This window comes from Lagenorhynchus albirostris, chromosome X, assembly GCF_949774975.1.
Source record: "Lagenorhynchus albirostris chromosome X, mLagAlb1.1, whole genome shotgun sequence".
NCBI lineage: Eukaryota > Metazoa > Chordata > Mammalia > Artiodactyla > Delphinidae > Lagenorhynchus > Lagenorhynchus albirostris.
The window spans coordinates 7,263,373-7,278,865 of NC_083116.1; positions in this window are offsets into that span (position 1 = coordinate 7,263,373).

Genomic DNA, 15,493 nt, shown 5'->3' on the forward strand with positions numbered 1-15,493 from the left:
TGGTGCCTATTGGCATTATTAGCCTTGACATTGCAAAGAATACTGGGTGGGGATTCATGCCTCCACTGCAGGGTGATTGCAACAAAGGGCGTAGTAGATGCTGAATAAACAATCAACCCTGTGCTACAATACACAACATAAAGAAGAAAATCACAACGCTTAATCTGGACCAGACAATTACAGTGATTTGAAGGATACCGAAAACTTCATCATTCTAAGGGTTTGTAATAATGAAGAAATGGAAATCTTGTATGGTCAACATTGACTTAAGACACTTGGAAAGGAAATTTCAAAAAGTTTGTGAATCAAGAAAGAAAAGAGTATCTAGTAATTTAATTACAACCCTATGACTAAAGTAAATCCAATTAGAAATGCAACATTAATGTTAGGTATCATGTTCTGTCTATCAGAGAGGCAAATACAAGTTTTGACACAAGTATTAGTAATGGTCTGGGGAACTAGGAACTCTGTTATATAATGGATGGGAATGATGTTTTAAAGCTACAATGTTTTAAAAGGTTAATTTGGAAATATCTATCAAACTTTTAAATACACATGCCCAAAATCTAACAGGGAATATTTTAAATTAAAAAAAAAAGTGCTGTAAAGGAAAAACACTCCTGTGTGTTTCCTTTGCTCTCACACTATGCTATACTATACTTCACTTCTGACACCAAATGTGTGGGGATTTCCACACAGGCAGTTCAGCCACACCAGCTGGATATCCTACAATTTAACTCAATTCTTACACTGTCTACCTGGAGGTAGTGTCAGATCCCACAGGTTAAGGGTTCAGTCCTACAAGACTCCCTCCACCCTCACTTCAGAAGCCAATCACAAGTCTGGATTGTTACTCGTGCTTCCAATCAATGGCTACACATAACTCATAGGTCCCGATGACTTCTTCCTCAGGTTTGATTAATTTGCTAGAGGGGCTCATGGAACTCAGGAAAACAGTTTACTTACTAGGTTACCAGTTTATCATAAAAATATGTAATTCAGGAACAGCCATATGGAAGAGAAGCAAAGGGCCAGGTATGGGAAGGACGGCCACCCTCCCAGCACCTCCACGTGTTCGCCAATCCAGAAGCTCCCCAAACCCCACGCTACTGAGATTTCATTAAGCTTCATCATGTAGGCATGATCAATTAACCACTTTTCCATCTTCTCTCTCCTCTCTGGAGAATGGCAGATGGGGCTGAAAATTCCAAGCTTTGAATCATGGCTTGATCTTTCTGTTGACCAGCACCCATCCAGGAGCCCACCAAGAGTCACTTCATTAGAATAAAGCATACTCCTATCACCCAGGAAATTCCAAGAGATTTAGGATCTCTGTATCAGGAACCAGGGTCAAAGACCAAATATTAGAACAAAAGATATTCCTAGTGCTCTTACTGGGAAATTAACAAGGGTTTGGGGAACTCTGTGCCAGGAACCAGGGGCAGAGATCAATATATATTTTCTATTATTTAAAAATTGCATATAATTTTTGAATCAGCAATAAAATTTCTAGGTATTTGTACTCTATATTAATATGTGTTCACTGTTGTACGCTCTCAGCAATATTGGTTGCGATAATGGAAAACTAGGAACATTTCCATTGTCCATCTATAGGAACCTGGTTAAATAATTTATGGTACAGCCATCTAAAGGAATATTGGACAGACAACAAAAAGGGAAATCTACATGTAATACTATGGAAATATAATCATCATGTATTTAAAGTAAAAAGGAAAGTTGTAAATGGATGTTTATAGTATGATACGTTTATATTTTTTAATTTCTATTTTTATGCATGTTTTAAAGGTTATTTTCCATCTGCAGTTACTAAAAAATATTGGCTATCTTTCCCGTGTTGTACAGTATATCCTTGAGCCTATGTTACACCCAAGTTTGTACCTCCCACTCCCTCACCGCTATAATGCCCCTCTCCACTGGTAACCACTAATTTCTTCTTGATATCTGTGAGTCTGCTTCTTTTAGATATTTATATTAAAAAACTATTAAAATTGGTGAACTCTGGGGAGTGGGATTGTCAGAGCTGGGGTGAGAAGAGGGTCCTCAAATTTTTTCTTTTACAGAGACCTGTAATGTTTGAATTGCATACGGTCCTTTATACAGGTCTATATTCATTGAATTTGAAAACAGCTCATAATTTTGAGATTTTAAATTCAGAAATATGGTCAATGATGACAATGAAGAAGAAAACAAGAGAGGCAATGTAAAGAGAAGACTTTGTAAAAAGGATGAAGAAGGGAACACACACCGGGATGGATTCAATACAGTAATAACTCTGCAAAAGCTGAAGACTCCAACGGGCTGCATGCAACCCACAACCCTCACGAACAAAAACAAAAACAAAACCCCAAACAAAACAAAAACCCTATAAAATCTAAAATGTCTGTCTTCTGCCTAAAAACAACCGTTTACACAGATGCTTTCACTGGAGCATCTTCTCCATGCACTAGAAGTCCTTCCTTTCTGGAGCCACTCCCAGCTCAAAAGACTTTGTGAATAGTGTACTGAAAAAGGAAATGGAGCTCTAATAAGCTGGAGATGCTGGATAGTCAACCTCCAGCAATTCATAAAGGAACTCAGGTTTAACGCATTCAAGCAATATTGATTGGGTGCAGGGTCAGAAGGGAGTTAGACTGAAAGTATAGCATTGCCAATTGCAGCAAAATGCAATACAAGTGTATGCCATACAGGTCCCCCAAATCAAGAACCCTATTGTTGCAAGTCACAGTCAGGTAGATGTTAAGCCAATTTAAAGGAGGATTTTCTAAGAAGCTTTTAACTGGTCACCTTGCCTCTGGCACTAACTTACTGCCATCCATCCTTTGTGAGGCAGCCAGAGTTATCTTTCTGAGACATAGATTCAGCCATGTCACTCTGCTTGAGGTAAAGCATGAGCTATAATATTACTAATTATCGATTTTAAAATATAATTAGCAAAGAACTCAAAGAGGGTAGAAAACTTCACACTTTGCTGTCCCTCTCCCAATAGCAGACTCTGTACTTAAGGTAGAATGGCTTTAAATGTAATTACTTCTACATAATTGCTTTTCTTTGTTCACTGTGTACCATAATTAGAATATCTACTTAGGTTTTGTCTATGGCTTTGTTTAGGGTCAGTTAACCATAAGAAAAGGGCATACACGGTGGGGTACATACTTACTTGGAATATCAACAATTGACATAGTAGGACATTTCAGAATTCTATTTAACTGTGTTGTCATCTTTCAGTAAGACCTGCCAACCCATCCCCTGTCCAGCACTGCCACTAAAATCTTATCATGAGAATAATGAAGTCAATGAGAGAAATTTGGGGGAAGTTACTAGAATTTGGAAATTATGACAAATTTGGGAACACCTCCTTTCTCTGAATACAGGGTATAATCTGACTACCATGTGGCAGGAGACAAATTAACAATAAAAACTTTAAAATTTTTGCTTGTAAAATTACTTTTCCTGGGCTTCCCTGGTGGCGCAGTGGTTGAGAGTCCGCCTGCCAATGCAGGGGACACGGGTTCGTGCCCCGGTCCGGGAAGATCCCACATGCCACGGAGTGGCTGGGCCCATGAGCCATGGCCGCTGAGCCTGCGCGTCCGGAGCCTGTGCTCCGCAGCGGGAGAGGCCACGGCAGTGAGAGGCCTGCGAACCTCAAAAAAAAAAATTACTTTTCCTCTTAGGTTATACTAGTAATGAAAACATCCATGAATACATGAGGGATGAACTTTCATCTCATGATGATTCCCCTGACTTTGGGACTATGTCCAAAGTGTTTAACAGGGAATATACCAGGCTCTGTAGAATCTGGGCTCCGTAGCTTAGTCTGTCCAATTCTGAAACCCTGAACTCTAGGCCTCTACTTGCATTGTTTCCTCTGTGGGAAATACTGTCCAACCTCTGTGCCCACACCATCTACCTAGTCATTTTTAACAAATGAATCGTCTCCTCTTTCATTAAGTCTTTTATAATCCAACTTCTCCCTTTAGAGAAGAATTACACCCTGTATATGTGCTCTAAAACCTACAATACTTCCATGCACTTCTCTATCCATATTTGTTTCCCTCTATCAGACTCAAGTCATGGAGGGCAAAGACTTTGCCATTAGAATATTTTTTTTCTCATTATTGCTTAGTATTGTGTAGGTGCTCAAAAATTTACCTGTTAAATGACAGTTTAAAGAACAAAATTATGGAGTAATATTTTTTCTTTTGTGGTAAGAATAATTGATATACCAGTGTGGTGAAATATTTGAACTGTATGTTCAATGAATACGTTATATATATGTATATATGTGTGTGTGTGTGTGTGTGTGTGTGTGTGTGTGTGTGTATAACAGAAATCAAGATGGAGAACATTTCCAGCATCCTGTAAATCTCTAGTGTTTCAACAAGTCAATACTCTCCCAAAGTTTACAACTAGTCTTCTGACCTCTAATCTAGGACCATAGATTAATTCTGCATTTTCCTGAAATTCACATAAATGGAATAATCAACATGTGTTCTTTTGCATCACACCTCTGTCAGTCAGCATGTCGGGGAAATTCACCAATATCGTGTTTTAGTATATAAGCAGTCATTTTGTTTGATTATATACCTAGGAAGAAAATTGCTGGGTCACAGTATATACATACATTTAGCTTTAGTAGACACTGCCAAACATATTTCCAATGGGACTGAACCAATTTACACACTCACCAGCAGTATCTGAGTATTTAGTTGCTCTGCACCCTTGCTACACTTGATATTGTGAAGTCCTTTTCATTTTAGCCCTTCAGATGAGGGTTTGTTGGTATCTTGTGGCTTTAATTTGCAATTGCAGGATGACTAGTAATATTAAATACCTTTTCATATACTTATTGAACATTTAGATATTACCTTCTGCAAAGTGCCCGAGTTTTATCTCATTTCTTTTTCCAGCTTTATTGAGATATAACTGATATATAACATTGTGCAAGTTTAAAGTGTACACTATGATGCAGTCAAATGCTCTACCCCTGTATAGTATAATGATTTGATACATGTATATATTATGAAATGATTACCACAAAAAGATTAGTTAACAATCTTCACCTCACATAATTACCATTTTGTTGTTGTTGTTGTTGTTGTTGTTATGGTAATAACACTTAAAATATACTCTCTTAGGAACTTTCAAGTATACAATATAATATTGTTAACTATAGCTGCTATGATGTACATTACATCCCTAGAACTCATTCATCATATACGTGGAGGTTTGTACCCTTTGACCAACATCTCCCTACTTCCCCCACCCCCAGGCCCTAGCAATCACCAATCTACATTTAGTTTCTGTGAGTTTGTTTTTTTAGTTTCCACATATAAGTGATATCACATAGTATTGATACTTGTATTTCTCTGACTTATTTCACTCAGCATAATGCCCTCAATGTTCATAAAGTTCGTCCATGTTGTCACAATGGCAAGATCTACTTCTTTTTATGGCTGAATAATACTCCATAATGGGGTGGGTGTGGGTGTGGGTGTGTGGGGTGTATGATATTTTTTTACCCATTCATCAGTTGACAGACATTAAGGTTGATCCCATGTCTGGGCTATTGTGAATAATGGTGTAATAAACATGGGGTGCAGATATCACTAAGACATTGTGATTTCATTTCCTTCAGATAGATACTCAAAAATGGGATTGCTGGATCATATGGTAGTTCTATTTTTAGTTTTTTGAGGAAGTTCCATACTGTTTTCCACAGTGGCTGCACCAATTTACATTTCCACCAACAGTGCACAAGGGTTCCCTTTTCTCCACATACTCTCCAGCATTTATCTCCTGTCTTTTTGATAATAGCTATTCTAACAGTTATGAAATGATATCTCATTGTGGTTTTGATTTTATTTCCCTGATAATTACTTGTTACTCCTATGATGTACTTGTTAGCCATTTTTATGTTGTCTTTGAAAAAATGTCTATTCAGATTATTTGCCCATTTTTAATGATTTTTTTTTGCTCTTCAGTTGCATGAGTTCCTTTTACATTTTTGATATTAATTCCTTGTCAGATATATGGTTTACATATATCCCCTCCCAATCTGTAGGTTGTGTTTTCATTTTGTAGATTATTTCTTTTGCATGCAGTAACTTTTTACTTAGAGGTAATGCCACCATTTTATTGAAATATATTTGACAAATAACACTGTGTAAATTTATGTTATATGATATGTTGGTTTAATACATTTGTATACTGTAACATGATTGCCATTGTAGTGATAGTTAGCATCTCTATCATGTCACATAATTATTTCTTTTTTGTAGTTGGAATAATTAAGATCTAGACGCTTACCAAGTTTGATGATTATAGCACAATACTGTTGTCTATACTCACTATATTGGGCATTACATCTCCAGGACTTATCTATCTACTAGTTGCAAGTTTGTACCCTTAAACAACGTATCTCCTATTCCCCCACCTCCAGCCCCTGGTAACCATCATTTTACTCTCTATTTTTATGATTTTGGCTTTTTTAGATTCTACACATAAGTGATATCATAACAGTATTTGATTTTTGGCACTTGTTGATTTTTGCTTTTGTTGTTTGTGCTTTTGGAATCATATCCAAATAATCCTTGCCAAGACCAATATAAAGTAGCTTTTTCCCTACATTTTCTTCTACGAGTTTTATAGTTTTAGGTCTTATGTTTAAGTCCTTAATCCATTTTCTGTTAATATTAGTGAGTGATGTAAGATAGGTGTCCAATTTCATTCTTTTGAGAATATCAATATTCAGTATTCTAAACACCATTTATTGAAGAGACTATCTTTTCCCCATTGTGTATTCTTGGCTCCCTTGTCAAATATTGGTTGACTGTATATGCATGGGTCTATTTCTGGGCTCTCAATTCTGTTCCATTGGTCTCTGTGTCTGTTTTTATGCCAATGCCATATTGTTTTGATTAATATAGCTTTGTAACATGGTTTAAAATCAGGAAGTATGATGTCTCCAGCTTTGTTCTTTCTCAAGATTGCTATGACTATTATGAAGTGACTCTTCATGCAGTGCCCTGAAAAGCTGGGGAAGCTGGTTGTTCAACCTGCACCAGCTTTTCCAGTGAGGGGGAACACTTTCAAATGAGGGAGTTATTTTTTGGTGCTGAGCAATGCTGGCCTGGGGGATGGAATCGAGCAAGCAAAATGAAACTGGTCTTCCTATCCTTTTCATGAGTTCTACTCAGGTTTTTTGCTCTACTGTGTTGCTGAAGCTTCTTAAGTGGACTCCTAAGCTCTCCCAGAGCTATTTTTATCCATGGACAACTAATTGTTGATCTTTGTTGGGGGACAGAGTCTGGACAGCCTACTTTGCCATCTTGGTAACATCCTATCACATTCATTTCTTTGTTTATGTGTGTGGGTGGGTGTTTTTGTCTTCACATACTGTCTTTTTCTTAACTGATTTGTAGGACCTTATTATATATAGTCTGGATACAAATCCTTGTTAGATATAGAAATTGAAAATATCTTTTCCACTCTTTGCCTTGCCTGTTCACTCCCTTAATGTGCCTTTTGATAAAAAGGAGGTTTTAACTTTAATTAAATCCAATTTATCACCCATAGTTACTTTTAAGCTATTAGTGGTGTCCTGTTACATAAATGTTTGTTTAACCAAGAGTCACAAAGATATTCTTCCATGTTTTCTTCTAAATGTTTTGTTTTTACCTTTAACAGATCTATAATCAATCTTGTATTATGATGTGAGACAGGGGTCAAGATATGTTTCTTCATTATTCATATCTGATAGGACAAACACAATTTATTGAAAAATATATGTTTTCACAACAAATTATACTGATGCCATTGTTATATAACAGATAAGTATATATGTGTGGGTCTATTTCTGTATTCTTCATTCTTTTCTATTGGTCATTCTGTCTGACCTTGTGTCATTACCATACTCTATATAGCGCTATAATAGCTTTATAGCAAATTTTGGTACTTGATAGTGTAAATCCTCCTCTCTCTCTCTCTCTCTCTCTCTCTCTCTCTCTCTCTATATATATATATATATATATATATATATATATATATATATATATATATTTATTTATTTATTTACTTATTTATTGGCTGTGTTGGGCCTTCATTGCTGTGCGCAGGCTTTCTCTAGTTGTGGCGAGCAGGAGCTAGTCTTCGTTGCAGTGTGTGGGCTTCTCATTGCAGTGGCTTCTCTTGTTGCAGAGCACGCGTTCTAGGTGCATGGGCTTCAGTAGTTGTGGCTCACAGGCTCTAGAGCACAGGCTCAGTAGTTGTGGCACGTGGGTTTAGCTGCTCCGCAGCATGTAGAATCTTCCCGGACCAGGGCTTGAACCCATGTCCCCTTCATTGGCAGGAGGATTCTTAACCACTGCGACACCAGGGAAGTCCCCAATTTTCTTTTTTTTCGATGTTGTGTTGGCTCTTTTAAGCCCTGTGGCATTCCATGTAAATTTTAGAACTACCTTTATAATTTCTAAAAATCAATCTATAATCATAGAACCATTAATGCTTGGGAAAGTGGAGGATTCCTGGGGCAGGAAAAATTCAAGATGATCCTAGAACACTGTGTAAGCCAGAAAATAAGGAAGTTCTCCAAAAAATGGGCACATGTCAAAAAGAAAAAGGAACTAATTTAAAGGAACTACCAAAGACCAAAGCTGGAGCAGCTGAAGCAATAAAATAAATATAGTATTAGATTATAAGCCATAGAATAAAATTAATGTCTATGGGTCTCTGCTGATATACATAACAAATCAAATAAGTAAATAAACTCAGGGAGGGGGCAGCTCTTCCTTACAGAAGAATTACAGTTTATTATAATTAATAAATGTAAAAAAATTGAGGAAAGTACAAAGTAACCATTGGGCAAACATGAAAGCAAGAAATTTTTACAAGTAAAAGCTACCAATAAATGGTAACACCAGTGGACAAAAGCTTGGGGAGAAACTGAATGTTAACATAGTCTCAAGGAATCTCTCCTCAGATATCTACCAATTACAAAGGGGAAAATTATAACTTTATAATGAAAAAAAATTGCAAGCAACAACTTAACTAAGAAATCAAGGTTAACACCACTAGCAATAAGACATATTGTGACCAGGTATCCCCAGATAAGATGCACTGAGAAGGACAAGAAATCACTTTGGTTGTATTGAATATTTATGGAACAAAACCAAAATGCATTACATCAGTGTGAGCAAGGAAAGAAAAAAACACCAGAGAATCCAATACTGGGAGAAATTTTTAAAAATAACTGACTCATACTAATCAAAAGCATCAAGGTCATAGAAGACAACAAGGAAAATCTTATATACTGTCACAGATTGGAAAGGACAAAGGAGATACTAAATTAAACACATTGTGAGATGATAGATTGAAGCCTGGAACAGAAAAGGTATATTATTAGAAAGCTGGTAAATCCTACACATAAACCCAGTCAAAACTTTAATTTGAAAAAGATACATGCACCCCTATGTTCATAGCAACACTATTTACAATAGTCAAGACATGGAATCAACCTAAATGCCCATCAACAGATGAATGGATACAGAAGATGTGGTGTATACATACAATGGAATATTACTCAGCCATAAAAAAGAATGAAATAATGCCATTTGCACCAACATGGATGGACCTAGAGATTATCATACTAAGCGAACTAAGTCAGAAAGAGAAAGACAAATATCATATGATACCAGTTATATGTGGAATCTAAAATACAACACAAATGAACATATCTACGAAACAGGAAAAGAATCACAGACATAGAGAACAAACGTGTGGTTGCCAGGGGGGAAAGTGGTGAGTGAGGGATGGACTGGGAGTTTGGGATTAGCTGATGCAAACTATTATATATAGGATGGATAAACAACAAAGTCCTATTGTATAACACAGGGAACTATATTCAATATCCTGTGATAAACCATAATGGAAAAGAATATGAAAAAGAATTTATATCTATATATTTGTGTGTGTGTGCACGTAACTAAATCACTTTGCTGTACAGTAGAAATTAACACATTATAAATCAACTATACTTCAATAAACTAAATTTTAAAAAAAGAGCCTAGGCCCTTGAAGCTGTCATTTAGCCTCAAATGAACCAAACCTGCTCCAGACTTGATTTTATACTGAGACAATAAATGTCCTTATTCTTTAAGCTCTTTTTGTTGGATATTCTATTACTTACAGCCAAACCATCTTGATAGACTAGGTTACATCCAATTCTAAGTTTAGTATTTTCATGTGAATGTTCTACCTAAACTAACAATTTCTCAACCTTATAGTACAAATTCTGGACCTTTATAGTACCTTAAATTTCATTCTTGAAACTAAAAACAGAATGCCTCCCAAAGTACATCCTGATATTTGCTATCTAAGCATCTTTGATATTGAATCTCCTCTAGTCAAATCCCAAGTACTTAAATTTTAACTTACTGGGGGCTTCCCTGGTGGCGCAGTGGTTGGGAGTCTGCCTGCCGGTGCAGGGGACGCGGGTTCATGCCCTGGTCCGGGAGGATCCCACATGCTGCGGAGCGGATGGGCCCATGAGCCATGGCCGCTGAGCCTGCGCATCCGGGGCCTCTGCTCCGCAGCGGGAGAGGCCACAGCAGTGAGAGGCCTGCGTACCACAAAAACAAACAAACAAACAAAAAAAATTTTAACTTACTGAAGAAAATATATCCCTCAATCATTTTTCTGAAACCCAACATGAAGTCTTTAAAATGTTACTTGCTTTTCTGTGATTATACTGAACTCATTATATGAAACTAGATATGAACATTGTAATCAGAATATGATGGTTTGGGACTTCCCTGGTGGCACAGCGGTTAAGAATCCGTCTGCCAATTCAGGTGACATGGGTTCGATCCCTGGTCCAGGAAGATCCCACATGCCTGGAGCAACTAAGACCATGTGCCACAACTACTGAGCCTGTGCGCCACAACTACTGAAGCCCATGCGCTCTAGGGCCCGCGTGCCGCAACTACTGAGCCTGTGCACCTAGAGCCCATGCTCCACAACAAGAGAAGCCACTGCAATGAGAAGCCAGTGCACCACAACAAAGAGTAGCCCCCGCTCGCCGCAACTAGAGAAAGGCCATGCACAGCAACGAAGACCCAATATAGCCAAAGATAAATTAAAAAAAAGAATATCATGGCTTGTTATAGTACCTTAGATCTACTTTCATGCCTTGCTACGTTGATAATCTTGCTCAACACTTAGTTTTACACAGAAAATTAAACTAAACAAAGTTGACCTAAATTTAACAATGCTCTGAAAAGATATTTTGTGATCTCCTAAAATATCCCAGTGTAGAATCATTAACAAACAGTAAACTTTTGAGTTTAGAATCATTAGCTAAAGTAAAATTAAATAAAATACTTTGTTTCTTTGCTTCAAATGCAAAAATAAGCAGCTCTTGGTTTTCCCAAGGGAAGAAATTCATTTAAGAAATGCAGAAACGACTTCTAAGTTGTTTTAAACTTAGTGAAAAATCCACAGAATCAGTTTTTCTATCATTAGCATCATATAACACAAACCATTCAGAAAATGAGAATTCTTTTGAATACTGCATGGGCCAATGTTACATAAACTGTATCGAAGCATAAAATAATAGAGATAGGCCATGCTAACTCTGGCTATGTAGAACGATGTCAGTCTAAGTACTGTTGTAGTACTTAGTGTATCTAACAAAAGCATAAGCAATGGGATTTATTGTCTGATCACTCTCCCATATTAGCTAGGCCTAACATATTAGGTAGCTCTTTTGGAGCTGCTCCCTAAAGTTCTTGGTGTGTCTCTTTCCTCAGTTTTGGCATATGATGACAGTAGGCAAATAACCCAATGCCAGGCCAATACTAAAAAGTTTGACCAACTGTCAAGTTATAGAGCAAATGAATGTGAGAACGCCAAGAAGAATGGCAATGAGAAGCAGTGGGTCAAAATGAATGCAATAGTATGTGTTCTAAACTCATTGTGGAGAAGAGAGATGATCCTGTGACTAGATTTTCATAAGCTCATAGAGTATTCTTGTGTGCATGGGGAAGGACCATTTACAGAGGCCAGAAAAATGGAAAATAATATAAGGCATCTTTTCTGCTTCAATACATGAAATCATAATAGAGAAGGCTTAATTGTCAAAGTAGTCCACTTCTCAGAACCATGAGTTATTTCAATAGAAATCATTTAAATTATTACTTTCTTTTCATTTTCACTGCTAATATGAAACTTGTATATATAAAGGGAAACATCACATTCATATACATCGAGGGCCTACTATCATCTTAGTTGCTTATCTTCATTTGCATATATATAGAAAGTTAAAATTATCCCAATCAAAGCCATGTGTCAGGTGATTTCAGGAATATTAGGAAGTATCAAGCAGGATTCCTGCTCTGAGGATCTACTATTCGATGAGAGACACATATGCAGCTGGTAAGTAACAATAAACATCAATATCAAAATTTCTCCTCAAGAACAGAAGGACAATAAATGCTCACTTCAGAGGAGAGAGAGGGCAAGAGAGGTAACTATGGGTTGGAGAAGATGCTAGAGGCTTGATGTAGGGAATGGAAATGGAGCTGACCCTTTTTATGGGTAGGGCTGAGAGAATTATAGAGGAAGATAAGTATTTGTGGTTGGATGAATAGCATATAGAAATGTAAAGAGGCAAATACAAATATCATGTGTTTAAGGACCCAGTAGTAGGAATTCTGTTAGTGAGTAGAGGGAGAGAAGTCCAGGAAGATCAGCTGGGGCCAGACTATAAATAATTCTGAAGGCAAGGGGTAGGGGCTTGCTTTTTACCTATAACCAATGGGGAGTCACTGACGTCTTTTGAAAAGAAGAGTGATCCAATCAAAGTCATTAATAGCATGGTTACCTGGCAGTGCAAATTAGGAAGATGGAAGTTGGGGTGGTGTGGGCAGTAGACTTAAAACTAAATTTACTAATGTACAACTTACATTAGTAGATTGCTATGATAAACCATGCATAGAATGATGAGAACCAACCTACATGTGGATGGTAGTTCTTGGAAACTAATGTATCATAGGAACTCAGGCTGTAAGTGGAAAGTGACATGGGGCCTACTATAAAGGTTCCTCTGATGTTTCCTGACAGCATCCAGAAAGAATCAGAGTGATTCCAAGTATGATCCTTCAGTAAGTGACAAAATAAAGATGTGTTTCAACATATTTCATCTCAGATACAGGGCAAGAAACAAAAATTGCCGGAAGAGTTAATCAAAGCAGATATGAGAAAGAATGTACTAAAATAGTGCTAAACGGAACAAAAAGTTGATATCAAGACCATAAAGCCTTCTTCTGTGGATATTTTTAGGAAAATAGATTGTGTTACATGTATGTACATAAAACCCACACCCCAGCACATTCTTCTTCCAAGAGGGGCAAAATTAAGAGAAATTAACATCTCTAGGTGGTGTCCAGCCTATGATTCCTGGGTACCATATTTGTTTAATTAAAAAGCTATTCAACATACACAGAAGATATTACAAAGGATGTTAATATTAAAATAAAATTGCAGAGTCATTTTAAAATCATTATCAAACATTTAAATTTCCAGTAAGGAAAATGGAACACTGAATCTTTAAAGGCTCCTAAATAGGCAGCACTCCACATTGTATATTCTGATACTTATGAATAGGCAATTGTAAGTAATCCAAATTTCAAAAGACAACTGGCCTGGGGAGGTGTATACAAGTGATTAGAATTTCAAAGAACCCAGAATAAATACCGGCTCTTTGATAGGATAATTTATGCATAAAGTAGCAGGAAGAGGTGTCTGAATTGTTCTTGGAAAGTTCACACAGAGCTATATTAGGAGTTTAAAGTGACCTTTGTTCATTTCTGATGTGTAATGAAACTCTAGGAGAGATGCTTTCTCATATTAAGATGTTATTGACCAATGGTATACACAAAGAACATCTCATATTCATAGTGCTTTTTCACAATTTTTAAAGCTATAGTATTTGAAAAAATATAACTTGTCATCTGTGTGCTAAGGTATCATTTAAATTGATGAATATCATCAAAAACAGCCCAAAGAAAACGGAGATGAATTACCAATTCAGAGGGATACTTGCGCTAAATGTCTTTTTGTGAGAACAAACAACTCACAGGAAACTCTAAATCCCTGAATGTATAGAGCTATTTAGTAATCCGTGGCCCTTTGGGAAGGAAAAACAAGACTGAAATACCCATTGTATTTTGTAGGCCAGTTGAGGGTTTATACAGGTAATGTTAAAGAGGGCATCATAAACAGTTCAGTGTCTTGGACTAACATTTTTCCACAGGGTAAATATTAAAGAATGTAAGAAAAGGGCACCATTGGAAATAAAAAAACAACATTTATTTTGAAAGTATATAAGATTTATGGTCTATAACAGTTAGTAGCAATACCCCCAGTCCTGAATTCTTGCATTTAAATTGTTCCTTATGGATATACTAGGAAGAATTTAAATTCCAAAGATCTATTTTGTTCTAGGAAATAAAACTCTCCAATTTGGATACTGCCTATTGCTGAGTCAACAACAACAACAACAAATTCCCAAACTTAAAAGCTGCGTGGCTGACAGGGAACATTTTAGGGAAAGTCACAGAATATCTCTATGAAACTTTTGCAGGCCCTCAGCTGGTACAGTTGCCAGCACAGTGTGACTGGGTCTCTGTCTGGACTCAACAGCATCCCTCTAGGCCTGGATCCTAGCGTCCCTATACATGAGCTGCAGTCTGGCCTTTCTCCCTCCCGGAGCTTGATTCCACAACTACTGCTTACATTTCACGGCAAGTGAAGTGGCTGGCAGTCTGCAATTGAGGACGTTTTCGATTCTGAAGCTAAACCAAAAAACCCTTATTAAAAGTCCTGGTGAGGAACTGTCCTCAGATTGTATGGTGTGGAATCCAAACTCATCATATTCTCTTTGCTCAGACCAATAATGTGAGAACAAAGCATTCTCTTAAAACAAATGAAAGATACTTGCTCTTCACAGGGAGCAGGAAGAAGATGGTATAATTCATTCAGGCAAGGATTTATGGGGCCTGAAATTTGAATGATGAAAGGGGAACGGGGATAGATCATTAAGGTGCAGGTCAGGGGAGGGGGAATTTGGGGAAGGAGGGTAGGAAGTCCTATGTACAATGCAAGGTACTTTGGTTGAAGGTTTGTCTTGTGTTTTTGTTGATTTCTAATTTCAGAAGTCAGCATATAAAATAAGACTTTGAGTAGCCTTGGTTCTAAATAAGGGGCTGCCAAATGCCTGTATCTCCTGCTTCACTGCTAGCTGATACAACACCACTTAGCAAGAATGGGATGCTGTTTAAAACAAAGAAAAAAGAAAAGAAAGAAAGAAAGATGGATAGCAAGAGCAGGGTTAACCCACTCATATGGCTCTGAAGAACAATTGAATATGGCCTCCGTCATGAAACCTGAGTTAAAAACGCTTCCTTTGGGGCCTCAC